Source organism: Thunnus albacares, chromosome 17 (genome assembly GCF_914725855.1).
Source record: "Thunnus albacares chromosome 17, fThuAlb1.1, whole genome shotgun sequence".
NCBI classification, from domain to species: domain Eukaryota; kingdom Metazoa; phylum Chordata; class Actinopteri; order Scombriformes; family Scombridae; genus Thunnus; species Thunnus albacares.
This window is the reverse complement of record NC_058122.1, coordinates 22,993,935-23,021,631: the sequence shown is the minus strand read 5'-3', so window position 1 is coordinate 23,021,631 and position 27,697 is coordinate 22,993,935. Positions and strand designations below refer to the sequence as shown.

Sequence of the window (27,697 nt, the reverse complement as noted above, 5' to 3'; positions counted from 1 at the left end):
TGGTGGATAACCGACATCTGGCTTTAGTTGAAAATACAGTGGCTGAGATACCTCGATATACTGCGACTACAGTCTACAAAACACTCTGACAACCCATAGGCACGTAGGAATTTATGCAAAAAAGCACTGCAAATAAATAAAACACGAGCAAATTTAGAAGGCCGTACACAACACATCAGGAAATTTTAGGGGATACTGAAAACAGTTGAAGCTAACAATGTTAATGCTGATTGGATGAGTCTAATATCAATGCAGCTAATTACCATACACCTACCATTAGCCTTGTACTACTTAGTGTGTTAACCAGCTTTTAGTCTCCTCTTCTGCATGGTTGTAACTGTTGTTCTATAACAACTTGCAGCTTTCTCTATTTGCTTGTATTCTCTGAATTTTTAATGTGCATCTACTTACTGTGTGTGTGTAGTTTCAAATCGCTGGATATACTTCTTAGTTTGCTTTTGTTTTATGCTTACACAGCCCCTTTTTTTCTCCAAATGCCTCATAGGTTTTGTTAAGTGGTGAAGCTCTTTTGTCCGTTTGCAGAAAATCTTGAATTGCAATGCATTGAGCTCTCTCACCTGTTCTTACATAAACCTCTGTGTGCATTTACATACATCCATGCATACGTGGATGCTTGCTTAGTAAACTTCGAGCTGCTTTCAGCTTCCATTGCTTCTCATTATCTGTTGTTTCTGATATGTTTTGCTTCCTCAAATGTCAAATCTGACTCGACTCCAAATTCCAACTAATCTCCTTCTTTGAATCCTTCGACACAAAAAAAAAAAGAAGAGGAAAGCAGCAGGTAGTAGAGGGGACAGTGGAGGAGTGGATGACAGCATTGACAGTAGCCCTGAGCAGCCGGGGGTACCAAACTAACAGATTTATTATACAGGCCTGAGCTGCCTGACACCGTGTCTTCAGCGCTGCGGTTCAAACTGTCAGTCGACCTCTCTGGGTTTAATACTCGGCATACTAAGTGACCACCTTAAAAAAAGCAATTTGTTTTTTTAATCATATTCTGTATGCGGAATACGATATATTCTCTTCAATATTTCTATAAACACTGTAAGAAAAAAATGATGTCCATCCTTATTGAGTCCTTCCACCACTGGGTTCTCAAATTATACTTTTTAAAAGCAAAAGAAAATATGTCTTGTTAGTATAATTTTAATTGAGTTGTTTTCAATCAATGTGTTCACCAGCAAAGAGGATGACTTCTTTCTCATCCTGTCTTCAGGTCTTGTCTCTTGTTTTTTTGGGGAGGGAAAAAAAAAGCACTGAAGCTTAAATTTTTCATCGAAATATATTTGTTGAATGATTTAGCTCTCCGTTTATGCCCAGCACATTTTTTGGCCCTGTTAGAAGGATGTAAAACTCCAGCTTGCCTCTGACTGTTGCCAGTCGCCTCCAGCCAACGGTCTGCTGTCACCCACAATTTGAAGAACAATTTGGGATTGCCTGGCTATGCAATGAGGCAGGATGAATTGTAGGTACAGAATAGGCCCAGACACCCAGACACTCAAGAAAAAGGCACACACACACATCCAGAGACGTTTGAGGAGAGAAAGGATATATTTTATTTATATTTTACATCTGTGTTGATGTACACAGCGCTAGTGACAGGAAGCATGAGGAGGGACGTGGTGGCAGAAGAAGAGTGTGTGCCAGACGCAGAAAAGCAATATGGAGAATAAGAATCGAGGCGTTAGGTTACATTTTCCCAGATTCTGTTTGAAAAATATACAAACTACATCTTATGACTCACAAATGATCAAACTGCATAAGCCACAAGCTCTGCTAAAACCAGTTGTGCAATGTTGTAGCACTTCACTGCTGGAAATCTACAGTACAGTTTAGAGTCTTCTTGGGATTATGTTTAAGGATTTACCACATTTATTGAGACGGGTTTAATGGTAACAAAAAAAGTATATACAACCCCCAACTTGCTGCCACCGTAAAGCTTAAGCATTCAATCTTAACAGACATGCAATGAGCTGAGGGATAAAATGAACAGATGTTAGACTAGAGGACAAAACAAGTCCACAAAATTCAGTAGCTTTGTCCATCCATCTGCTTGTAGAAATTGCAGCTTGTGCAACACAAGAATGCGTGACGCATAAACAAGCCCTGGGTTGATCCAGTGTAGATGCAGAAATACTGCTGTTTCTGCTACCTGTAGTTGTCAATGCTGCATTGTTCCTATTTGACAAGGCGGCAGAAGAAAAAAAAAAAACAGCACAGTGTCATCATGTCAAAGGCGTTGACACATCTTTTTACACCAGCATTCAATAACTTAAAACACAGGAGGCATAGAAATGCAGATGTCTCATGACTCCATTTCTTTTCTGTCTGCAGTCTGACTTCTGTGAAATCAAAAGATGGTTTCATTATCGGCTGTTCAAAGAAATGCTGCAAGAAAGAGGCAACATGATTCCATATGAATTTGGAATTTCATGTTAAATTTTCAGTGTGTTTGGCAACTTTGGAGCATTTCCCCTTTTATCTTTTCATATTTTTTTGTTATGGGTTTTGAGTGTCCCTGTGAGAGAGGTTTTGTGTTGCGTGAGTGTGTGTAGTTAATAACTTATGCAGCAGGGGTCTCTGAATGGGAGGTTGTTTTAATGATTTAATGGGCCATTCAAAGGATTCATTCCACTGGGAGCCATGGCGGCTATCTGAAAGATATGAGGCCATTTTATAGCTGGCAGGGATTCAGAGGGACTTCTTTCCTCACACCGGGCTGTACCTGTGTTTACCCTGCCTTTGCCCACGTAAGGCTTTTTCATGTTTTACGTTGAATATTGCACATTTCCAGACTGGAATAGCTCAGCAGAGTTTGCTCTGACTTTGTTGCACATTTTGACAGTTCCCCCCAGAGGATTTTTACTTTCTCCTTAAAAGACATCACACCTTAGACACTTCTCCTCCTCAAGAAAAAAAAAAAAAAAAAAATGCTGTTAGAGTTCTGTCTTACGTCCTCCTCCTGAGTTCATCTTGTCCTCCATCTCAATCCTAAGCTCACCTTGTGGAATAGCAGATGGTTTGATACCAAGAAAATAGTTTTTGCACATAAATGTGGAGATTGAGAGAAGGCATGTGTTTCTCTGCTGATTCTGCAATCACTCCAGGGTACCTGCACGGGTCTGCTAAGTGTGAGAAATGTTCAAGTCTTGTAAAACTTTTGGAAGTAATTTGGAAAAGAGTAGTTGTATAAGTGAAACTACTATTCATACTGGTGGTGTTTATAGTTCAGCGTTTAATTCATTGAAAGAAATCACATATATTTAAATAGTTAAGATGATGTTTCTGCCTCGATCTCATCTATAGAACATGATGCGGTTGGCATCGACTAAAAGCAGGTGGCAGGGTGTAGGTTTGGTTTGATTGAATTTGGTTTTTTTTTAAAGCGTCTGCAGATCATCTTCCAGCTGCTCCACCAATCAGATGGTTAGAGCAGCTTGTAGCTTGAGAGACAAAACCTAGAGCAAATTATTGCCTGCTTAATTGTAAAACTTTAGATAGAGATAAGGTGGAGAGAGGAGCGTTTGGTTCTGGAGGTAATATCCCAAATCTGTTATTTAACTATGTCCTTGATTTTCCTTAACACAAGAAACAGTAATCTCCTGGATAATTTATCTATTCCTCATGTTGTTGGCCACCAACTTTAATTACTTCAGCTTTATTTTTTCAGAAATTATGTTTTTGTGTTGGCTCGGTATGCGAGACGGTTACTGATGAGCTTTGGTCACCGCTGCTATGCGAGATGTAGCTCAGAGGTGGAAATCTGAGCTGTGGCGAGTTCGAAACACTTTCTAATCGCAATTAGTAACAAAACACAGCACTAGAGTTTACTGATTGGACATTTCTTATCTAAATGCTGAAGGGAGTCATAGCGAACTTTTGTCTGGACTGTTGTTTATGCACAGGAATAAGAATCAGTGTCTATGGAGAACATGAATGGGACTGTAACTGCCTTCTACTCCTGAAATAATTCATCCCTCTTTGCATTTTTGTTGCTGTTAGCACGCCGTAACAACTGAATACAGTCAAGATGACAGACTTCACCTGCGAATAGTGATGTGTTTGACCTTGACCTTTCATGGCATTAGAGTCATCCAGCAGGAGTGAATGGGTCTCAGTGGGAGAGATGTGTTTCACAGTAAGAGATAGTCGCACGGATCACTTTTGGACATCACACTGCTCCGAAGCTGCAGTCTGTGTACGGCACATTAATTCATTGAGGGTCATAGTGACTTGAGTGGCGCAGCAGATATTAATCTGGAGCTGCATGTTGCCTCGCATCTGCTGCTGCGTGTCCTCACTGTCCTGTCTCTGGATGTGCCTGCTGCACAATGAGCCCAATCAGGGAAGAGACCGACTTGATTTCTTTCTACTTACCGCCGTGGCGAAACCGAGCACGGCTAAGCCATCATGACTGGCCAGTATCATCAATCGTCGCGCAGAGGAGTTTTTATCCCTGTCAGAGTTAAATGTCAATGACGCTGCTGCCCAAGGTGCACCACTCATGCTGGGAGACCACGATGCCTATTGACATTCACCTCATATAAGAGTATAATCAGACCGTATCAGACTCAGACGATTCATCTACGCCCACACAGATACCTGGCAGTGACAGAGACCAGACGATATCATCTTTCTGTGTAGACCACCGAGCCCTCGTTTTGTTTTGAGACAAAGACAAGAGCTTTAACTCTCAGCTTATTTCCTTGAACATCTCCTTTTGTGTGGGGAGTGTTTTTACATATGGCTGCTTTTAGTGTGAACCTTGTTTGGTCTTCTACCGGGCAGATTGTGCCCCTAATTTCAAAGGATGTTTATCTCCCCTGTAATTCACTCTCTCGTTACCTCCTTTCGATTTCTCTCATTTCTTCCCTCTTTGTCTGACTGAAACCACCCCCAGGCCTCAGTGGGTTTGACAGAACATTGAGCTTAGAGTGGAGGAGCTGTTGATCTTGTTGGTGAACGTACATATAGGACAGGCGAGGTTTTCACTGCGATCAAAAAGCCATGAGCACGCATCTGGTCTTAATGTGTTAAATATCATTATACAGATCCACTGCTGCTCACGCTGCCTCAGGTAGATATTAGAGGGGAGGACAGAGAGAGATGAAAGGGTGAAGAAAGAGATGGCAGAGTGACAAGAAGGAGAGAACGAGACGTGAAGAGGGAGGCGGAGTAGATTGGGGAGGGAGGCAGCAAGATGAAGTGAGAAGAATGTGTTTTCAATGTGTTCATTCTTCGGTTTTTCCTCATACTTAGTTGGAAATCCACAAAATTATCCCAGCTTTGCCTATTGGACATTATCTACAACCTATATGACTGTATGACTTTGTTTGGTTTGTCACCGTACACACAGTACAAAACTATGTTTGATGTAGAAGTGATTTTGGGCACTTGCAGATGAGAACCACAAGAAAATCAAGAAATTCAGACAGTATATATAATGTGACTGCCGCTACAGCCTGCTATAAGCCAACCAAATGGCCCAAGATTGTTTTTTATTTTGCTGCATTTTATATTAAAAAAAACCCTTAATTTATACATGAGAGCAGGGGAATGACAGACATCTCTTTCAAAAGTCAATTTATAAGCCAGGGACAATATAGATCACAAAACTACAGTATAAATAGTTATAAATAAATACAAATACTGACAAAACAAATGAAATCAAATGTGTGTGTGTAATGTTCTCTAAAAGAGCAGTAGTTTTTTGTGCCTTTTGATTTCGGAGATGCAATTTTGGAGATGTGGCATAAAAGTCTACCATGTCAATCGGGCACATTGTTAGTTATTCTTTATTTATGAATGTGGTATTTTCCCTAGCAGACAAAGATGTTTTATACAGTCATCAATCATAACAGATAAAAACAAAACCGTGTATTCTCACGAATAAATGAATTTGCTGAAGCAACTAAATACCGACAAAGACATGTCAGAACAAATTTGTCGGAATAGCAGCAGTTACATTTTTGAAAACCTGACGGATGGCTGATGCAAGTTGATGACACGTCTCTGCTTTCATTTTTCTATTGTAGTGCTATATTCACCAGGCATTTATCCAACACTCTGACACGCCACAAAACCGACATCAGTACTGAGATCACAGATTTCCATTTTGAATCTGATTCTCCTTTTTTATGATGATCCTGGCCAGACGTCTCTAGTCCTTGTATGACAACATCACTGTTATTGCACAGTGTGAATTGGCCTTAAGACACACTTGTCTAAAGTCAAGTAATTTTGTAAACATCTGCTGTAGATGGGTGAGAATGACTTTGGACTGAAAGATGGATATTACGCTGTACTGTAGCAGCCTATTTGGCATCAAGCATTCTAAACAAAATGACACAACATGGTTATTAGACAGTCAAAACAATAGAAAAGAGAATATGCACAGCTAACCTGTCAATGATGAGTTCCAAGGATTCCCAGTGTTATGTAGTGCTGATAAATGGTGTTCATCTGACTTTCAAAAATGTTGATATTTTACAGGCAGAGGCTTTGAAATACCTAAACAAGGTTTACAATAAGAGAGATCAGTTCTGTCTTTACTTTGGCGTTCAATAAACACTATCAACTATCCTCACACATGCTATATAGACAAGTGATGGTGAACTTCACTGCTTGTGTGATTAACATAGCCTTTCTGTATTTTGCTCGAGCTTTTAATGTTTTTCTGTTTTCTGTCTGCGTGTTTTGATTACTCCGAGTTGGAATACGTTCTATCGAACTGGTGGATTTTGGATTAACTTAAGTAAAGTACTGCCTATCTTCTCTACTGGTATTTACGGATTTTGGATTAGGCTATTCAATGTGAAGTGCTTCCTACCTTCTCTAGTGGGATTTGTGGATTATTCAACTTAAAGTGCTTCCTACCTGCTCTACTGGGATCCCTTTTCTCTGGAGGACAGCGGCTGTCTCTTCCTCCAGCCTGCCGCCTCAGGTGAGCCACAAAGCCCCGTCTGGCTCCCCTGCACACTCTATCAGTGCAGAAGCAGCACTGTCATTGACAGACTCTAGTGACTGGGGTTTTTCTTCAACTGGAGCTCCCCTGATGTTTGCTGTAATGATCTCCACTGTGTGACTGTGACTGTGGTTGTTACCAACGCTGCCATTCTGCTTAAACAATGCAACCGCTTTAATTATGATGTCCTACACTGCCACACAGCTACAGAGTTTACGCAGCTTCCTAATTACATTTGACAATGGTTTTTTAAAGCTTGCACCATGGTTTCAGTATGGAATACGGAAACAAAACAAACTCGGGTGTCATCGTTGGAAACATTGCAAGACTACCCTATACCAGGCGAGATGCAAAACACCATGGGGCACACACTTGACTTGGTCATCACTGAGGTCAATTTTTCACACTCATTCATGACCTTCAGAAAATAAAAACAGCTGGATGTGTCCAGGAATGGCGCTCCAAACGCTCTGGGCTTGCTGTCCATAAACTGGCCTTCTGTGAACATCAATGGACTCACTCAAAGTCCCTTAAAAGTGCTCAGTCACAGTTCTATTCCAACCTAATTAATAACAACCTTGGCAACCCTAAGCGTCTTTGTTCCACCATAAATCATCTCCTGAAGCCACAATCATCTTCCCCAATTGAGGCTACAGAAGAAGATATAACAGCTTCATTAACTTTTTCAAAGCCAAGGTCAACAACATCCGCTCTCTGATGTCCAGCTCTTCCTCTCTGCCTCCTCCTGTCATCGACCCTCTGTCTGGGAGCTCGCCATCTCTACTCTATTTTACTGGCGTCGGATAGAGCCACATTGATGAAATCCTCAGGAAGATGAAACCCTGTACTTGTGCCCTGGGCCCCATTGCCAGAGCTCTGCTCAAATAATACATCCCCATTCTCAGCCCCCTAATCACCAAAACTGTCAACCTCTCCCTTCAAACTGGTAGTGTTTCATCTAACCTCAAGGTTGCCGTCATCCGCCCCCACCTCAAGAAGCCTACCTTGGACCCAGAAGTTCTTTCTAGCTCCAACCTCCCTTTCCTGTCCAAGGTGTTAGAGAAGGTGGTTGCTTCTTAGCTTCAGGCTGAGTGTGACCCTAGCCCTAAATGCTCCCCCTTGAACATGTCATCAGCAGACATGGGATGTCTTTTCATTGCTATGCTGATGATACCCAGCTGTACATCAAAACTGCCCCAAGCCCTTGTCAGCCATGTCACACTTCAGCACCTGTCTTAAGGAGATAAAGGCTTGGATAAGCACACATTTCCTCCAGTTTAACAGCAGCAAAACTGAAGCTCTCCTTATTGGCACTCCACACCAGATTCAGTCATCCTTCATACCTCATCACACCTTTGACAGCCAGGACATCCCCCTTTCCTTCTCAGTCACTAACCTGGGTGTTAGCTTTGACCCTCAGCTGACTTTTGATTACCATATAAAACATCTATGCAAAATCTCTTTCTACCATCTCAAAAACATCTCTAAACTCTGCCCCTCCCAAACCTGTCAGATGCAGAAAAACTTGTCCATGCCGTTATCTCCTCAAGACTGGACTCCTGCAATGCACTCTTCACAGGGATCCCTGGCAGGAGCATCCAGAAGCTCCAGTACATAACAGCGCTGCCAGGATCCTGATGAGTGTGAAAACATGAACATATAAGCCTAACACCAGTTCTATTTTCATTACACTGGTTCTTTGTTCCCTTCAGGATTGACTACAAAGTCCTGCTTCTCACATACAAATCCATCAACGTACATTTGCCTCCCTACCTACAGGAACTGATCATACCACAAACCTCCACCTGCACCCTCAGATCTGCCGGCAGCTTGTTCCTCCGGGACCCCAGTACTAAGCACTGCACCACGGGGGATCGAGCCTTCAGCTCTGCTGCACCACGCTTGTGGAACAGTCTTCCTAACCATCTGAGGGCAGCACAGACCCTAGTCCCTTTTCATCTTAACTCTTATTACTATTTTCTTTATGCTGTGTGTTCTATGTTATTAATATTGTAGCACTTTGAGTTTCACTATGACTGAAAAATTCTGTACAAATTAAAGTATTATTATTACTACTCCTTTTATTAAAGATTTTCAAAATATGGTTAGAGTCAAACATTAAAGAGAACACAAGCATTCACTTTGAACAAGGACGGCTCATTTTGTTCTGCTGACAAAATCCTTGCTTTTGTCATTTCATTCACAGCCCAGGGCAAAGTGACAGCTATTATTGAGTTACAAGGTGCAAAGTTCATACATTTGGGTCTTTTTATCATTAAAAGTAACATTGTACTGTGAAAGGTGATTTATTTTACTCTGTGAGTGTAGGTGGATGTCTCATTTTTTACACAAGCCTCTTCAGATGCACATAGTGTAGATTGCTGTGGGCATGCAGTAGACATACTTGATGGTGAAGGACATTTTGTGATCTCTCATTACCCCCCCAGCATAGAGGCAGCAGTGTTTGTGTGTGCATCGGCACTGCTGCGTGTGTATTTGATCAGACGCTAATTAAAAGTCAATTAGCCTGCAGCCCAGTGGGTGACTGACCTCTCTAAACACAGGAAGGATTGGGGATGTGAAAAGCTCCCTAAGCTCATTATTTACCATGACACTGTCCTTCTCCCTCTATTTACCGCAAACTCCTACTGTCTGTCCACCTGCCTGCATCTGTCTCTCTGTCTGCTTCATTACTTTATTTGTTAAACATCCTGAGCTGAAACACACATGAGGAAAAAAATCTAATTTGGAGTCGGTGACTGTCACTACATGGTTATTCTGGACTTTAATGTCCTCAAAATAAAACAAATTCAGTACTCTCTCGTAACATTCCTTGTTTCGTTCCCTCTTCAGTTTGTGATTACACTCATGCTTGCTATTTTCCTCCTAGCCTTGAAATCGCAGAGTGTACTTCCCTTCTGGGGGAAGAAATCAATGTTGGATTGATTGACTGAATGGCCCCCTGCTTGGGAGTAGTGGTTGCAATGTTGTTGCAATAGCAAGATAAATATAGAACACTCCATGAACACCCTCACCACCGTCTACCACTAATACTACTTAATACTGCAATTTATTTTCCAGTGTAAGTAATTGGCTGTTGCAGGGAAAGTCGTCCAGATAGTGTTGCTAAATCCTGCTGCAGGATCAGAAGCTTGAGACATCACTGTTGGAGTCTGGAACCAAATGTAAAGAAACAGCCATGAAGAACAGTTTGAGATGAAATGACAAGAGATTCACTTTCACACAAATAGTGTTGTATAGATAAAATGTGACAGTTGAATTAAACTGTAAAATATCGTAATTGTCACATTGTACTGTGAGTTGGTTCAATACTAAAACGTAAGTTCCGCAGATGCCTTGAAATGATCTTTTTTTAATAAATATCAGATGAAACAACTGTGACTAATATGCTAATTGTGTTTCTTAAGACACGTAAATTTGATGATTTTAATAGACACACAGCAGTATATTAATTCAAATCCTCATTTAAATTGAATAAGATTTCAAGTTAGAAGAACTCATTTTACTCAACTCAGAACTTAAAATTTATTAAAAAATTTATAATTTGAAGTTAAAACATATTTACATTAAGGTCATGATAAATTATTAGTTCATTCTGCTAAAATGTTGCACAGTGTTTTACGGTGTATTTCATATTTTACAATTAGCCATGATGTTTTTAGTTTTTAGTAAACCTTGCATTAGGTTTGTCATTAGTTCCAAGTTGAACATAAGTTTAAACGTACTGTTAAATTTAAAGGGACTTTGCGCAGAATTTCAAACTTCAGATTTTTAAAGTTTAGCGCTCCCAGTGGTGGTACAAAAAATGTGACCTGGGGACACAGAGAATGAAGGGCTCAAAGCAGTTTTCATTAGGATTGTATAATTTTCTCTACAATCAAAAAACTTATGCCATCAGAATTATTTGAAAGATCTTATAATCACATCAAAACTACACCAGTAGATGCTTCAAAACTTCAAAATTTCGAAACTCCTCTAATGTGTGTAACTACACAAAGCCACGTTGATGTTTACCAACCTGTCTGGTCTGTGATGTTTTATATTAAAAGATAGCAAAAAGGATGAGAAGCAAAAGATCAAATGTCAGTGAGACCATATTATCCTGGAAGCACGACTCACTCACTGCATGTTTAGGATTTAATTTCTACTTGTCACGTCCAGCGGGCAGAAAGGTGAACCAAAGCGAGGCGACAACCATATTTTCGTTTTCTGGAAATGAAATGAATCTACAGCGTCTCAATTAGTGGGGATGGAATGATCTCTTGCTCTGCAGTCACGCTCTGATTGATGATTTTTTTTTACACAGAAATTTGTCTCACACAGCTTTATCACTTTCATTAGAGAAAAATATTTGCTTGCAATGTTGAAATGAGGCTGTCATATTACACCACCCACTAGTAATAACACATGTTGCTAGTTTCATTATATCAATATCTCCTGTCATGAGAGACACATGTCTACCACATACTGTACCTGTCAAACATATTATCACTGTTACTGACTATTAAAGTATTTTATGGTTGCTATAGTTTTTATTTACATAGCAATATCAATATGCACTTCTATATTGAACCGTTTTATTGCCATCATTTATAAGCACACTCTGATGAGATGATGAAAATTATGCTAATTATATGGCAAATTCAATGTAAAGCAATATACACAAAATGTCAAACCGAGAGACTATTTAATGAATGTGGGCAGAGGCCATGTTAATGATTACATTTCCATTAAAATTCAAAGAAAATAATAATTGATCCACCCTGGTTTGAGCTTTAGTACACATAAAAACCAAATACTGCAGAACAGGCAGCAACGAGGTATAAAACCGAATATGACTGATACCATTTGTGCCAATAATTGAATCATCTAAATGATGGTACATCTGTGTGGTTATTAATGTGCATCATGTGTTGCACCATGTGTGGGAGGGTAGCCTTCTATAATGCTGACATCCATTTTCTTTGCAAGGATGAATGATAGAATGAGAAATATGCAAATAATGTATTGAAAACTGATGTCTTATGGGATTTAGCAGGGTAGAAATATGAAGCACTTCCATATGTGCAATATAATATGATACAAATCAGTGATTCATAACAAGAAATGTATGTTGCTGCATCTACCTGACCCTGCTCTGTGTTCTCATGCTGATAAAGGTTTGGTAACCGGAGAAAGAGTTAGCACTCGTTTGTGCGATACATGTTCCGATAAGGCCAAACATCAAAGCTGGCTTAAGAGTTTCCTGTTACCACTCTCAGGGGTTATAAGCAGGCTGTTAGCGTGCTTCCCTATGGAGATAACTGGACAAATTGAAGGGCAATCCTCAATTGGTTACAAGCAAAGGAAGTGAGAAGTGGATTGGAGGTTCTTATCACTTCAGGATTTTACTTCGGCATGACTTCCCGCAGGTCTGCATTAGAAAAAGATGAACATTTAGTGAGGAGTGCTTTCCTTATCCATAAAACCATCAGAGGAGAGTCTCTGAAAAGGTTGTGAAAAGGCTTTCAGTGTATCTCCTATCCTGGCTCAGCTGAAATGCCTCATCAAGCACTCTCTCTTTGGACAGTTACAGCAAAGTGTGAGAGTGACTGAGAGCTGAGATTGACGACGCAGCTGGAGGCAAATACCGCTACCTGCCTTTTTCTTTATTAATGAAGTTCCACCTAGGAGGCTGAATGTGGTGCTGGAAATGTACTAAGTGTTTTCAAGGAGGTATACATTTTTCTATGCATTATTAATAGTCGCTGTAATATTAATTATTTTTCTCGTTCCCAGGAACACTTGTTATTTGCTCACTATTGAACATTAAATTATTTAGCTGCAATGACTACAGGTTTGTTTTGCACAATTATTATTATTGCAAACTTAACAAATTGTAAGACTGCTGTTGTACTGTAGCCTCTTTTATGTACTTTTTTTTTTTATTAGATTTCATTTTTGTTTTGTAAAATATACACTCACTGGCCACTTTATTAGGTACACCTTGCTAGTACCAGGTTGGACCACCTTTATGCCTTCAGAACTGCCTTAATTCTTCATGGCGTAGATTCAACAAGGTGCTGTAAACATTCCTCCGAGATTTTGCTCCATACTGACATGATAGCGTCACGCAATTGCTGCAGATTTGTCGGCTGCACATCCATGATGCTAATCTCCCATTCCACCACATTCCAAAGGTGCTCTAGTGGATTGAGATCTGGTGACTATTGAGGCCATATGAGTACAGTGAGCTCATTGTCAAATGTTCAAGAAACCACTTTGAGATGATTTGAGCTTTGTGATATGGCGTGTTATCCTGCGGGAAGTAGCCATTAGAAGATGGGTACACTGTGGTCATACAGGGATGGACATGGTCAGCAACAATACTCTGGTAGGCTGTGGTGTTTAAACGATGCTCAATTGGTACTAAGGGGCCCAAAGAGTTCCAAGAAAATATCACCCACACTATTACAACACCACCACCAGCCTGAACCGTTGATACAAAGCAGGAGGATGGAGCCATGCTTTCATGTTGTTTACGCCATACTCTGACCCGACCATCTGAATGTCACAGCAGAAATTGAGACTCATCAGACCAGGCAACGTTTTTCCAGTCTTCTATTGTCCAATTTTGGTGAGCCTGTACAAATATTAGACTCAGTTGCTGTAGCCCATCTGCGTCAAGGTTTGATATTTCGTTTGTTCCAAGATGCTCTTCTGCATACTTCGGTAGTAACGAGTGGTTATTTGAGTTACTGTTTCCCTTCTACCAGCTTGAATCAGTCTAGCCATTTTTCCTCTGACCTTTGTCATCAACAAGGCTTTTTCGCCCAGATAACTGCCACTCACTGGATATTTTCTCTTTTTCAGACCATTCTCTGTAAACCCTAGAGATGGCTGTGTGTGAAAATCCCAGTAGATCAGCAGTGTCTGAAATACTCAGACCAACCCGTCTGGCACCAACAACCATGTCATGTTCAAAGTCACTTAAATCATCTTTCTTCCCCATTCTGATGCTTGGTTTGAACTTCAGCAGATCATCTTGGACCATGTCTACATGCCTAAATGCATTGAGTTGCTGCCACATGATTGGCTGTTCAGATATTTGCGTCAATGAGCAGTCAAACAGGTGTTCCTAATAAAGTGGCCAGTCAGTTTATATTGACACATCAACAAACAAAACTAATATAATCCAAACTAATCCAACCATCCCCAACATAAAAAATATATGCAGTTATATGCAAAAGTTTTGGCACACCCTGACTGGTGATTTTTTTAATTGAAGTATCTCTGGGATATGGAAAAAAACACAATATTTTCAGCAAACATTAATGCATAGTTACTTTTTATGTCATAAATTGAACAAAAATAAATACATAGATAAAAACATCATTGTGACGTGCAAAAGTTTGGGCACCCTTCTTAGCCTGTTCTTAGTCCCCTCTGGCAGACATCACAGCTTGCAAACGCTTTTTGTCACCAGCTAAGTCTTTCAGTTCTTATATTTGTGATTTTCTCCCATTCTTCCTTTCAAAAGGCTTCTAGTAATGCAATACTCTTGGGCCGTCTTGCATGCACAGCTCTTTTAAGATCCACCCACAGATTTCAGTTATGTTTAAGTCAAGGGACTATGAGGGGCCAACCTTCAGCTTGCATCTCTTGAAGTGGTCCATGGTGGATTTCGAGGTATGTTTAGGATCATTATCCTGCTGTAGAAGCCTTCCTCTTTTTAGCTTTGGGTGTGATGTTTGCTTACAGAATTTGCTGGTACTGTACGTAGTGGAATCCATTCTTCCCTCCACCTGTGTAATGTTCCCTGTGCGACTGGCTGCAACACAAGCCCAAAGCATGATAGATCCACCCCCACGCTTAACAGCTGACCGGGTGTTCTTTTCATGAAATGCTGCTTTTTCCTCTAAACATCCCTTTGCTGATTGTGGCCAAAGAGTTTATTTTAACTCCATCAGTCAACAGCACTTGAATCCAAAATGCATCAGGCTTCTGTAGATGTTCCGTTGCATACTTCTGCTGTTGGATTTTATAAGGATGCATTTACGGTTTACTTCTACTGACTCTTCCATGAAGGTCTTGTTAGTGCAAGTGTCTCTGCACAGTGGAACGGTGCACCACCACTCCTAAGTCTGCTAAACCTTCCTGCAGGCTTTTTACAGTCAAATTGGGGTTTTGATTTGCCTTTCTGACCAGAATATGAGCAGTTCAATCAGGAGAGACAAGTGAATGAAGTAAAGATAATCGTTTATTATAACAGATGATACAATGATAATCAGGAAAGTCTTTGGCGCTACAGACTCTACAGGGAGATTTTGTAATCAAGGGGCATCAGCCCTGAGCAGCAGCTAGAAAAAAAAACCCCATGGTGTCCAGCCACTGGTGGTGGTGGTGGTGGTGGCTGATGACTCTGCTGACACTATAGGTTAATGTGACTGATGAAGTGATGAAGCTGATGAAGCTGATGAATCTGCGAAGACAAATTCAAACTGAAATCGCCATTGATTGATTTTTTTTTTTTGTCCATTTGGGTGTAGTGAAACAAGCTGTAAACACAAGCAAACAGTTTCCTATTAACACATCCACGATATGTGGAGCAGCATCAGCATTTATTTGGTCTAGTGTTTGGAATATAAAACATATAAAATATTCACTTTCCTTGTAACTCTGTTGGTTTCCACCGACTCCTGAGAAATATGTCTGGCTTTTTAGCTACTAAATGCTACACTACGTTCAACATCTAGTTGTTAATTTTGTCTGTCTGCTGTTTAGCATTTGGCACATAGTGTACAGTGTGTTTATCAAAAAGTTACCCGTTGCTGAAAACAATGTTGAAGAGAGACCTGAGACTGAATCAAAACAGTAATATTTGCAGGGTTTTTTCTGTGCACCTTTCACATTACATGTAATTTGATCCATTGTTGATATAAAAATATTAATTTAGCTTTGAACTGTTTGATCACAATACATAGAAGCTGGTTTCATTACCTTCCTCTGTTCTATTTCTTTAAGGTTGAAATTACCAATTTAAAGTCTTAAGATTTATATGCGCTCTAAACTTTCCTTTCGAAGCAGTCCATAAACTCTATTGAATGTGGGTAAGGGATTCTCAGTGGTTTTTAGTGGTCATTTAATTGTACATTCTGTCTCTGTCAAAGGCTTGAAAACTCCTACAACCCCCACCCTTGTTTCTTTTCTCATACAATCAGGTAATTGGTGTTAGTTATGAGCCAGCGTCTGAGAGATCCAGTGATTTTGTGTGTGTGTGGTTTTACGGTGCAGGTTTGCACCTTAAATTAGGGCTATTTTCATGAGTAATGATAAGACTGCAAAACAGACAGAGAGAAATAAATTGGAGGAAAAAAAAGAGAGAATTACAGAGATAGCATACAAATACAAGAAAGAATAATGAGTTGACATCATCTCTAAACCCTACGGTAGACGTGGCTCACATTTGTGTGATGTGGCAAATGAACAGTTGGAGCACTCGAACCTCTCGTGGGTCTGTTTGTGAAAACAATTTGTGCAGTGATGTATCAGCTTATTTAAGTGTTTACAGTACGAATGAGAGCCCACTGTCTGAGACAAAATCTTGTTTTCTACACTGATTCATTTTTCACTTAGGAGGCTTGGACGCTCGTTTTCCATTTGTAATCTCAGACAAATGGCACACCGACTAGACTTACACACACATAGACACACTGTACTAAATATTCATACAGCGCTTTCGTCCAACACAGCTGCATGTACCCTTTAAATTTCATGCTTAATGTAAGCAGTCAACCACAGCCGTGCTGCAAGTCCAAACCTGCATACAGTCTTCTGTGGCAGTAGTAGGAAGCTCATTTATCCTTCTCTTTTACAATAAAGATCATTGTTCATCTCGCTGTGGCGTTGCCCTGCCCACATGCATGAGGCAACAATATATATGTCAATATCAGCCAGTAGCTGTCAGGTTATTTATTTATTTATTTATTGTTATTATTCCCCTTATGGGAACGGATCATATTATTTGCTACGGGCAACCATTTTTCTTGGTTTGCTTGGGCTTTGCAGCGGCATAATGAATGTTGGAGCGAGAGATCCCACCAGCACACCTGCTGATGATGATAAAGGCTCAGTGGAGGGCTGATATGTGGAGTGTTATGACAAATGCTGCACCGGCCAATTCACGATCCATATCAAAAATCTCTGTGCTACATGGAACGGAAAACCCAAGGCCTCCATATTTACTCATGATATAACATTTAAATAATGTTTTTGCTGGTAAATAGCAAGAGGACTAATGACCTGCCTGCAGTTTCAATAAATGTAATGGGATTCAGAATTTACTTGGTGTTTTGTCATAAAAGCTGCTGACACATTGCGGTTTCGATTATTCATATGAGTTATTCGATTGTTTTAATTTTGTAGATGAATTCTTTTTGAACCCTTTTGCAATCAGCAATTTATACTCATGCAAATTATTGAAACGTATGTTGATTAATAAATTAGTAAGATTATATAAAATCAGTGATCAACCATATTAATAAATGATCAGTTGTTTAAAGTTGTAAATGCATAATTTCCTGTAAATCCCTTGTGCGGACTCGGCCACTACCAATAAGAACTACTACTGTATAAGAGAGATAATTACTAAATTTAAATACTTATGAGCATAAATAATGTATTCTCTTGAAAATTTAATAAATAAGTAAAAGCCATACCCAAGTTCACATGACAAACTTGGAAGCTCTTCGTTGGGCTTGTTAGGATTTTTGGACCTAAAAATGTTTTCTCCGACTAGAAAACATTTAGACACCACAATTTCAGGTTTTCAGTTTTCAATGTAAGCAGACTGCTTCGGGTTAATTCGTAAGGGCTCAGTTATGGTGTATGATACACAGCCCAGACATAGAAACAGGGCTGTGTAGATGGTAATGTAGATGGAAAGGATGAATCTGTGGAACAGATGGACGTGTACATGAACAGATGGACTTACTCTCCACCTCTGAGCGTTCACATGTCTTTCGGGGAGCAGCCTTATGACTTTCTGCTGCTGTGGCGTGGACTTAGCCATTGACTCAGACTCAGCCATCAGGAAGAAAAACGAGGGGAATCGATACCTTTGTGTATGTGGGTGGAGGTGCGGAGGGCAGACCATTTCATTCAAATTCAGTGTTTGTCCTCGATTTGTGTGAGGTAATGTTGCGTGATGACTGCTTCATTTAGTGAAGGTGATGTACTGAAGGTGACAGACTGTTTTGGTGTCTTGTCCGTGTGATTCTCGCCATTTCCCCCCTTCTTCATCCTCTTTTCGGAGGTGAAGCGTGTGTTTCCGGCTCCCGTTGTTTTGGAAAGGCCAGCCGCTCCCGATTGAAGGCCTGACATTTGTCAGTTTACTATGTGTAGAAGATGTAGGCGAAGCTACTTGCCCTGTTGTTGACATTTTCTAGGGCTGATAGGATTTTTATTTTTTCATGAAACGGGGAATGTGAGAGGTTGTCCTTTTCTGTTCCCATGTAGAAGAGAGGCTGATGTATCCCTGATGTAACTACATGACAGATCCGTGTTACCAAAGCCTCTTAACACCAAACCTTGTTGCAGGGTGAGGCTGTGAAGGTACAGACAGGCATATGAACACTGTAATCTATAGTTCATCTGTTGTATGTTGTTGTTTCAGCTCGTCTTTCGGTTGTTATTGTTGCAGCCTAATAAACTGCAGTGGAGTGGACTGAGCCAACAGTCTTCATACTGGCGTGAACAGATTGTGCCAGATGTAGTTGCTTCTCATTGCAGTGGTTAATTATCTCTCTGAATATCTCCTTCTGTATTTGTTTCCTGACATGAAACCCATCTCATCTCATAGCCTTGTTTCAGCCTTTCAAATCATCACCCACAACTCAAAATTTGTTGAGTAATTCAAACATCCAGAGCCAGTCTGAACCAAACAGATTGAAAGTCGGTAACACTACTGAGCTGTGTCAGAATCAGACAGACTGAACGTTTTAAAGAGCAACTCTACACTTCATTCTGCATGAAGGAAAAGGTTGCTGCAGTGACTGTGCTGTGAGCTGCAAGGTTCAAGTTTCTTGCATCCCTAAACATGTCCACCATCACAGCTGGGTGTGATCAACTGTGGTCTATTATACTTACAAACCATCTGTAATAAAGCACTTTTCTGTACAAGTATGTAGCCACAGCTAGATGGCAGTGCAAGCAGGATTTCAGCCTGGGTGTAGTTACTCTTTAAAGACAGAAATGTAGTTACCACAACTTGTCATAGATAGTAGCGTCTATAAACTACAAATTTGGAGTTTAATTTTATGAATATTGTTGGCAAACAGGTCAAAGTCAAGAAAATATCAGTATGTTTTATCTTACAATGTGCAAGTTTAATGTTTTACATATTAGTTTCTACATTAGCTTCAGTTGCAGAAGCTGGTTCTGGGGGGATGACTGGGGACATCAAAAAAATGCTGCATTCATATACCATGCTGCACTTCATGCTTTTTAGTGGACTTCCCCTCTGCATTAAAAAAATGTATATTGATAAAGTTTCTTTTGTATCACTTAAGTATTTTGAGAGGTTTAGCCACATCTGCTAGCGCTACAATAGCTTTCCTTCACCATATTGTCAAAAGTATAGACGTGTGTTCAGGGATACGTAATCAGTGAAGTGAAGCAGGTCCAAGGGAATCAAAGTAATTCATTTTTATATTTCAAAACAGTTGGTGAGGTGAATTGGTTCTCAATGCCCAACCTTATTAATAAATTAGTCTGACCTCGGCTGCAAACTCACCAGCCGTTGTTTAGCCAGCTATTTGTCTATTCTCGAATGCTGTTCTCTGTACACTCACTTAAGTGCAACACACATTGACTGGAGCAAATGTGCTACAAGTGATGCTTTTCTGGAGCACTGACAAACCTTGATGCTGGGAAATAAGAGAACAGCTATTATTGGGATGTGCTGCATGATGCTGCATGATGCTGCTAATGTGTTTGCTAAGAAAACAACCAGTGTAGATGTTTTGATGCGCGTTGTGTAAAATAAAACTGAATAATAGGTTATCATTTGATGTATTTCTTGAATATATCATACATGTTTCAGATAGTGTTTAAGTTCAGTTTAGTGAATTAAATTCCTCTGTGCTATGTCTATTCTAAACTTAGTTCTTTGCTGTGTAAGATGAGGCAGTTGTGTGTTTAACAGTTTATTCTGTTATACCCTTACCTGAGCCAGTGATAAGATAAACTATAGTTATGTAGATGTTTATGTGTAAAACTGATAAGCTTTTAGAGGATAGTGTGGTTTGTCCTTAATTTAATATAGTAGTAATGTTATTTTGTGATGCTACTTGGTGCATGCTTATGTACATATAAGGTCGTGAAGAAAGACTGTCCCTAGGTTAGTTTAACTTTTGACTTGTGTTTCTATCTGAGGGTTGGTTCCTGACCTGTAAGGTTAGTAAACAGATGTCTTAAATTCTGTACAAGTAGTATTTAAGGGACTGGTTAAGTGCCAACCTTTCAGACAAAGAAAAGGTAGCTAGGTGGTATGTATCTTTGTCTCCAGAACTATGATGCATTATACTTCTGATTGTATTATTTGATTACATTATTTCATAATCTAACAATGCTCTCCTTGTGTGTTTATTGAGTGATCAGCAATTTCCCATTACAGTTGTCATGGAAATTTTTCATCGTTGCTCAAGAACCACACAGAGACATAAAGTGAGCATTTAACATTGTTACCTGTTGAAGTAGTTGTAGATACTGTATAATACATCACACCATCAATAACAATTATAAAAAATGTCCAAACAAAAATACAATCTTGTATTTTTGGAGAGGAAGCATGTTGTTCAGCCAGCCCTTTCTCTAAAGATTGCAAACACAAACCAGACAGCTTTATACCTCTCAGTCAGGTCCCTTAACACTTCTACAAACTGTTACACCTTCTTACAAACAAGTACGGTCATACGATGATCCCACAGAGACCTCATGGTCAATCAATAACTTCAAACAAAGACATCCTTCAACTCTAGCTCGTCTAGGTACCTCTTGATCCGCACAGTCTCTAAAACAGACGGCTTAAGACAAAGATATCTCTAGCTAAGAAACAAGTTCAAGAGTTCAACTAGCTCAGGAGTAGGATTTCTTCACCAACATGTATACCAGAATGACAAGGACATTACATCACATTCAGTTGAAAACAAATATTGACCCCTTAGTTTGAATTTGTAACATATATATACAATATTTATAAAATGATAACCAATTATTCAGTTTTCTCTCACAGCATTCCTTTATGCTGTGTTCTGGCTGATTCAACCTGTCAACTGGTTAACAAGAAGGAAATGTAAGGCTGAATAATGCAGTGGTAAAGGAAATGGCTGTTCAGTCTGAATATCAGGCTGCTGCACTTTCAAAAGTAAAAAAAAAAAAAAAAAAAAAAAAAAAGTGCAAGTGTAAACAAACAAAAGAGAAGCGCTTTGCTCTGGTTGTAACTTAGAAAAGATCAATCTTAATCTACCCATTAGATGCCTTTGAAACCATTTACCCAGTCTCTGCCAAGAAGCACACACACAAGTGCACACACACTGAAACACACACACACACTTTTAACAATGCTGGGCAAGATGACTGATAATCTGTTGATTAGATGTTTTTTTTTAGGGAATTTGAGGCTCTCGCTGCCAATACACTCTTCTTACCTCTCTCTTAGCTTGATCATCTATACCGAAAACACACACATGTACACACAGCGCATTGACACTGCTGGCAGTAATTTAATCAGATTTCGCGTTACTGTGTCCCTCCACCCACTCTCTCTGTCCCCGCATATGAATGTGACAAACTAAAGGAAATGTCTTTTTATACGTTTGGCATATCTGTTCCCAACAATTCCCAGCGTTACAGTTCATCTGTTTCCCATCACTTTATCCAATTTCATACAGCCCGAATGAGACAATGCAGACATTATCCGTTTTTTTTTTTTTACTGTTCTGTCCATGGATTCACAGGAAGCCAAAGCTTCTGTGGTGAGAACTCCCGCGTGATGGATCGTAATGGAGGGAGACATTGCACAGTTTTGACATATTGGAAATGCAATATCAGCTATATTCATTTCTGCAGATGGCTCCCCAGTTTCACTTTAGCTGTCCGTGTCACTTGTCATCTCACTGCTGCTGGAATATTATCTGTACAGCAGAGGGGACCCATTGCCATATTGTTATTTTGTTTCACTACTTTGCAAATCATATGCTCCTTTTGTACAAGCCCGCCTGCCCTCAACAACTAGGGCTGGTTTATTCTCCATACACACAGATATTGTGAGTGCATGCAGGGATTAGTAACATCACAGAAAGAGACATATTGCTTCTGAGTGTCCTTCTCCTTTGATCTACTACATGACTATCCAACAGTTCTCTGTGACAGTGAAAGCAGGATATGACTTTTGATTTTCCAGGGCAAACAGTAGCCTCACCTTAAAAATGTCTGTCTTTTGCGTCAGCCGCTGTAAAGCAGGAAGCAAAACTCCCTACAGTTTTTAGTTTGTATCCTCATGGAAGACGGAGGCTGTGATCAGCTTAGCCTGAGAATTGGACTAAATCACCATTTCATTTTTACATCATTATTCAGTCCAATTGTTTTCATGTTCAGTGGTGACTTACATATCTGTCACATCAAAGTAATTTTCAGTTGACTTTAAAGCTGTGGTAGGGTCGATCTTATCCTCGCTTGTCACCATTTTTCTGGCTCTGGCACAGGAAAAATGTCCCTCTTCTTTATTCTACCTACAAAGCTCTTATTGGTTTTGTTCTTTTTCCACTCTGGGAAACAACCGTCAACAACTGCCAGAACTATTGCTGAAATAATCAGACATGTGTGACGATGTAGAAGTCTGGAACCAGTTCAGATCAGCTCGGTCTTGTGGCGGTTATCCCGACAAGTAAAAGGTTTTTGTGGTGCAAAAAGTATCCAAAAAAATGCAAAGAAACTTATCAAACCTCAACTGATCTCATAATCCAGTTTACCACTCTGCATATGTATGTTACCAACAGTCATATTTTCACCAAAATACACATTACCATTCTCAGTCCTCATGCATGACCCTGTAAAGCTTAGAAGCAGGATTATTTTTTTAGTTCTGCGCATGTTAAAACATCCTCGTCTTTGCTCTTCTGTCGGTCAGAAGGAACTGCTAACTCACTGGTTTTAATCATGCTGCAGGAGTGGTTTGAGAAGTTTGGATAGACATTTAACATTTGTATTCTTCTGCCATGGTTAGAATCCATTATAACCGCCGTGAATCTAAGCTGAATACGGCCTTGATAAGCAGTGGAGCTGCTTTATAAATGTCACAGAAGGAGTCTAAAAGGTGGAGTACCACTTAAAGTTTCAGCACAATGGGAGCATCTTTCTCCTCAGTATGTTGTTTTGTGGGGATGGAAGCAAACTGATGAACAGGAAGAACAGTACAAGATGTCTCAGTGTTTCAGAGTCAGGTGTTGTGCATTTGGAGGAGCAGGTATGGGCTTACTGTTTCCATGGTGTTGTATAAAACACTGCTGTATATTTTGGTTTCATGTTTTGTTTAACTCTGCATTAAAACTTAAACAAATGTAGAGATTATCTTAATTAAAATACAGCTTTTTACAACATAGACCTAGACTGTAGTAATAAGATAGATCAGGCTAGACATTATTAATTAAATCAGACAGACCATAGCCTTCATGTGGTGCAGTGATTTTTTTATTGTGTTGCATTTGACAGAATACCACCTCGTTTTGCAAGCATCATCACAAGCATCCCTCTTAGCTCTTGACAGCTTTATATTTATGTTAATTTCTATGCAGATTAAGTGGCTGTGGGGAAACGCCCAATTGCTCTGTTGTTAACTTGTAAATAGATGGTGTTGACATGCGGTTGATTATTATTTTTGCTAATGTTGTGGTAATTATAGCTTCACACAATAGCAGGCGTTAAACATGATCTTCTCTAAAGCAGGGAATCTTCCCACTCCTGATGCTCTGATCAGCCCACTCCTTCATAATTTTTACCCTTCTCTTTCCATTCATTTACAGAAATGACAGAAACAAAAAAAGCAAAATTCACCAAAGTTGAAAACTAATGTCATATTCCCATTTCCAGCTAAAGGTCTGATTTGTTATTTCACTGCATTTTCTTTTCTGCTGGTGATAAACAAAAGCCAAACACAAATTTGGCCATACACACACCTTCTCTTGCTTTCTCTGTCCTGATTACTGTCATACACACACCTAATCTTCTAAATTGTGGCTCCAAAATCATTAGCGATCTCTGTGATTAGTGCTTATTTCATTTCTGTCTGTTATTTCACGGACCAGTGGCTTCGCTGCACAGCAGATATGAAATGCTGCTCCGGCATGGCTGCAAGCTGCTGTCAGGACAGTATATTATATTGGATTATTATCCCAGGGTTATTCGTCCTCATTCTCAGGGAGACTAAGCCAAAATCGCTAATTCATGAGGGGAAGTCACTTACGCAAGGAGGAAACTAATGGATGCTGGATCCTTCCTCACCAAAGATGTTTTATCCTCGTTTGGCCCACTGTTTATTTTTCTTTTTTTTTCCTTTTCAATAAAAAAACACCATCTTGTCACAATGTCAAGATAAGATCCTTTTTTTGAGGCTGGGCTTCTTCTCATAGAAAATCTTAACTCTTTTTCACACTTGTGTACAATTGTGTGTGTGTGTGTGTCCAATGTGTCTCTGTTCCACCTTGAGTAAGATAAAATAGGAGGAAAATATTTTTTCCAGAGGGAGTTATAATTTTTCACCTGAATTTTCACAGAAAATGCAATAAGTGAATAAATCAATGAATGATTCAAGTTTGACTTCACGCATTACTCCCTCCATTCTGGGAGAGCTATGTCTGTCAAAGGCAGGCTTTTTGATTTGGAGGCCCTTAGTAAACCCCAGTATGGGGCCTTTACAAACAACCAAGGGCGCATGTGCAGCCACAGAGAAGAAAACACTTTTGTTCAATGTCATAACAGCTTAAATATGGACATTTTCAGTATTTAGATATAACTCAAGTTGCTGGAGAAGAACAATTTTAGGAGTATACTTTACTTGCTTCTCTGACAAGCGGGGAAGCTACATCTCCAGTTCTGACCTTAATTGTCTGGACATTGACTGCTGTTCTTCTCCAACAGAAATCTTTTACCAGAAAGACCGCAGGACACATTTCAAGCTGTGCTTTTTCACACGGCTCCCTCCGCTTGTCAAGTTAAGGCTCGTTGAGTTTATAAACGTGTTCATCTTCCTCCCTGCGAGGCATGTTACGCACGGTCGCCTCCACATACGAAGAGCTGCAGGGTCTTAGTTCTAAACATGGATGTGTATTCATAACAGGAACACTTGACGGACCAAACCTCCACAATCAAACTCAGAAGTGATGTGCCTGTTTGACCAGCTGATTGGATGTGTTTTTAGTTGTAGTCTTTGGGTGCAGCATGGGAGTTGACAGACTAGCAAGAATGCTATTTAACATATAGTTGGTTTGAAGTTCATGGTCACTGTAACCTTACCACTAGAAAAGAACATTGGTATCAGACAATTGTGCAAAACCTTGGATTATATTCAATTCTTCCAATGCCTTCATTTTCCAAAATTAAGCATCAATTGCAAGTCTGTGATAGGATATGAACTCCTTTTTCCTGCATAAAAGTCAGACATGTTACATGCCCACCCATCACCCTGAGCTCTACAACCTTGCATTCTGCGTCGCTACAAGAAGGACAAACTACCGCCTGCATTGGCACTGAATGTTGGTGTTGGATGTAAGTCACACACTGGTCGCAAACTAGGAATTCTGGACTGGGTAATCAATGCATATAACATCCACTAAAAAGGTGTTTTTTTGGATTCTGCTGTAGTCACCACACTGTTACACAAGTTAATGGGTATTTTCTTATCGACATTTTGTCTCCATTGGACTTCAAGCCTCATTGGATATTAAGGGATAATGAGGCTTTGCTGCAGGTATTGATCATATCAAGGTTTCAGGAAGCTCCACCATGTTACCAAGTCTTATATATCAATAGTGTCTGTCGAAGATAAGAGCTGATGTGAAGAACAGAGTCACTAGTCACACAGACCAAGAGAGTAGTTCTTTACTCTGTGCAACCAACCCTTTTCAGATGATTCTTCTTGAAATTCCTGGAGGTCCCTGCCCTCTTCAAAAGGGCCTTTTGGAAACGAGGGCATGGATAACAATGTCTATGATCTTGACAGTGCATTAAGCACATCTTAGCCTTGCAGAGGTGACATCCCCTCCACATACCATTGTGAGGAAGACAAGACATGTCATCCAGTCAGATGAGTTGGTTTCCTGTCGGTGATTAGGAGCTGCCACAGGTCCCCCACCTCTGTTCCATTACTCAACCTTGCATCAGCCCTGGCAGAGTCAGCCAGACTGTGACAGGTGAGATAGAGCCCCACTGGCCATCAGCGAGAGGTGACTTATTAAAAATAATGGGTGTGTGTGATATGATTGATGAGTTTGGGCTGACAGCTGATAGTCCATAGCTATATCTGGACACCTTCTGCACTGACATGACTGACATGCCAGGAGAGACGGAAAGTGAAAGAGAACATGCCATTTCAATATTTTAATTTTCCTTCACCTGCAAGAAGAAAGGGTGACTGAGGGGAAAGGGAGCAATACAATTATTATTCAGAGAGTACATAATGTTCGACCCAAACTTTTCTTTTATTTATTGTCTTTCTGAGGCATTGTCTGAATGTGAGCACATGCTATAATAAGGCAAGAAATGTAGTACCACAGGGCACAATGTCCCAAAATAAATACATTTTAATAAACCTTTTCTGTTTTGATCAGAGACATACTGCAGGGAAAGTTATGGACTGTGGAGTTCATTGAGGAAACTTTTAACATCTGCTCTAGAATACTGAATAGGGAGAAGACTGACACCTTTTTTCTTTACAAAAGGGAATATTTTCAAGGTAGAGGTGACATTGGCTTTTGAGAATAGTTCAACGATTCGGGAGATAACACTTATTAGTTTTCTTTTTGAGAGTGAGATGAGATCAATGTCCATCTCATGTCTGTGTGTTAGGTATTAAACCAGAGTCAGGATGTGGTTTGGCTAACTTGGTATTGAGAAAGTTAGCCGGTTTAACCTATGCTTACCGACTGTATCCGGCAACCTGTGCAATAGCTAAAGACCAGAAGTATTGAGTGAGTGGATGAACTGTTAGTAAGGAAATAAGTAAAGAAATAGTTCCAGTATATTACTCCCTCACTCCCTCAAAAATCACAATTTATCATTTTTACATTTCTGGTCATGTATGAGTTAAAATAACAAAATATATAATGCAAACAAAGTGCTGTGTACATCAGCAGAACACTACTTTGGCAACACTGATGTGAGGATGTTCACATTAGTCCCTAACAGGTTTGACTCTTTTTGTTGGCAGCTCAGTTTTTAATTGATTAGTAAAAGGGTGGATGGCACAGACATAAATCAAACAATTTGCCCTTTGGGGATTGTCTTGATGTGGTACAAATCAAAATCTCATCACTCATTAGTTTGTATGCGCTTATGGTTTGGGTGGCATCTTTCCCGCACAGCTAAATTATGCTAACAAGGCAGGTATCACGATCAAACAACATTAAAGTGACCAAAATATCGCAACAATAGTCAGAC

At 39.9% G+C, this 27,697-nt stretch overlaps 1 protein-coding gene and 1 long non-coding RNA gene across 4 annotated transcripts in view; one reads left to right on the top strand and one right to left on the bottom strand.

Moving 5' to 3' along the window:
• asic2 (acid-sensing (proton-gated) ion channel 2) overlaps positions 1–27,697 on the top strand; it is a 409,078-nt gene that overhangs the window by 342,357 nt on the left and 39,024 nt on the right. The window lies entirely within an intron of this gene.
• Positions 1,623–7,674, bottom strand: LOC122966614. Its single transcript, XR_006398419.1, has 3 exons — positions 6,898–7,674; positions 6,424–6,531; positions 1,623–2,199 (listed from the first exon to the last, which is right to left on the bottom strand). It is a non-coding gene; the product is annotated as an uncharacterized LOC122966614 (long non-coding RNA).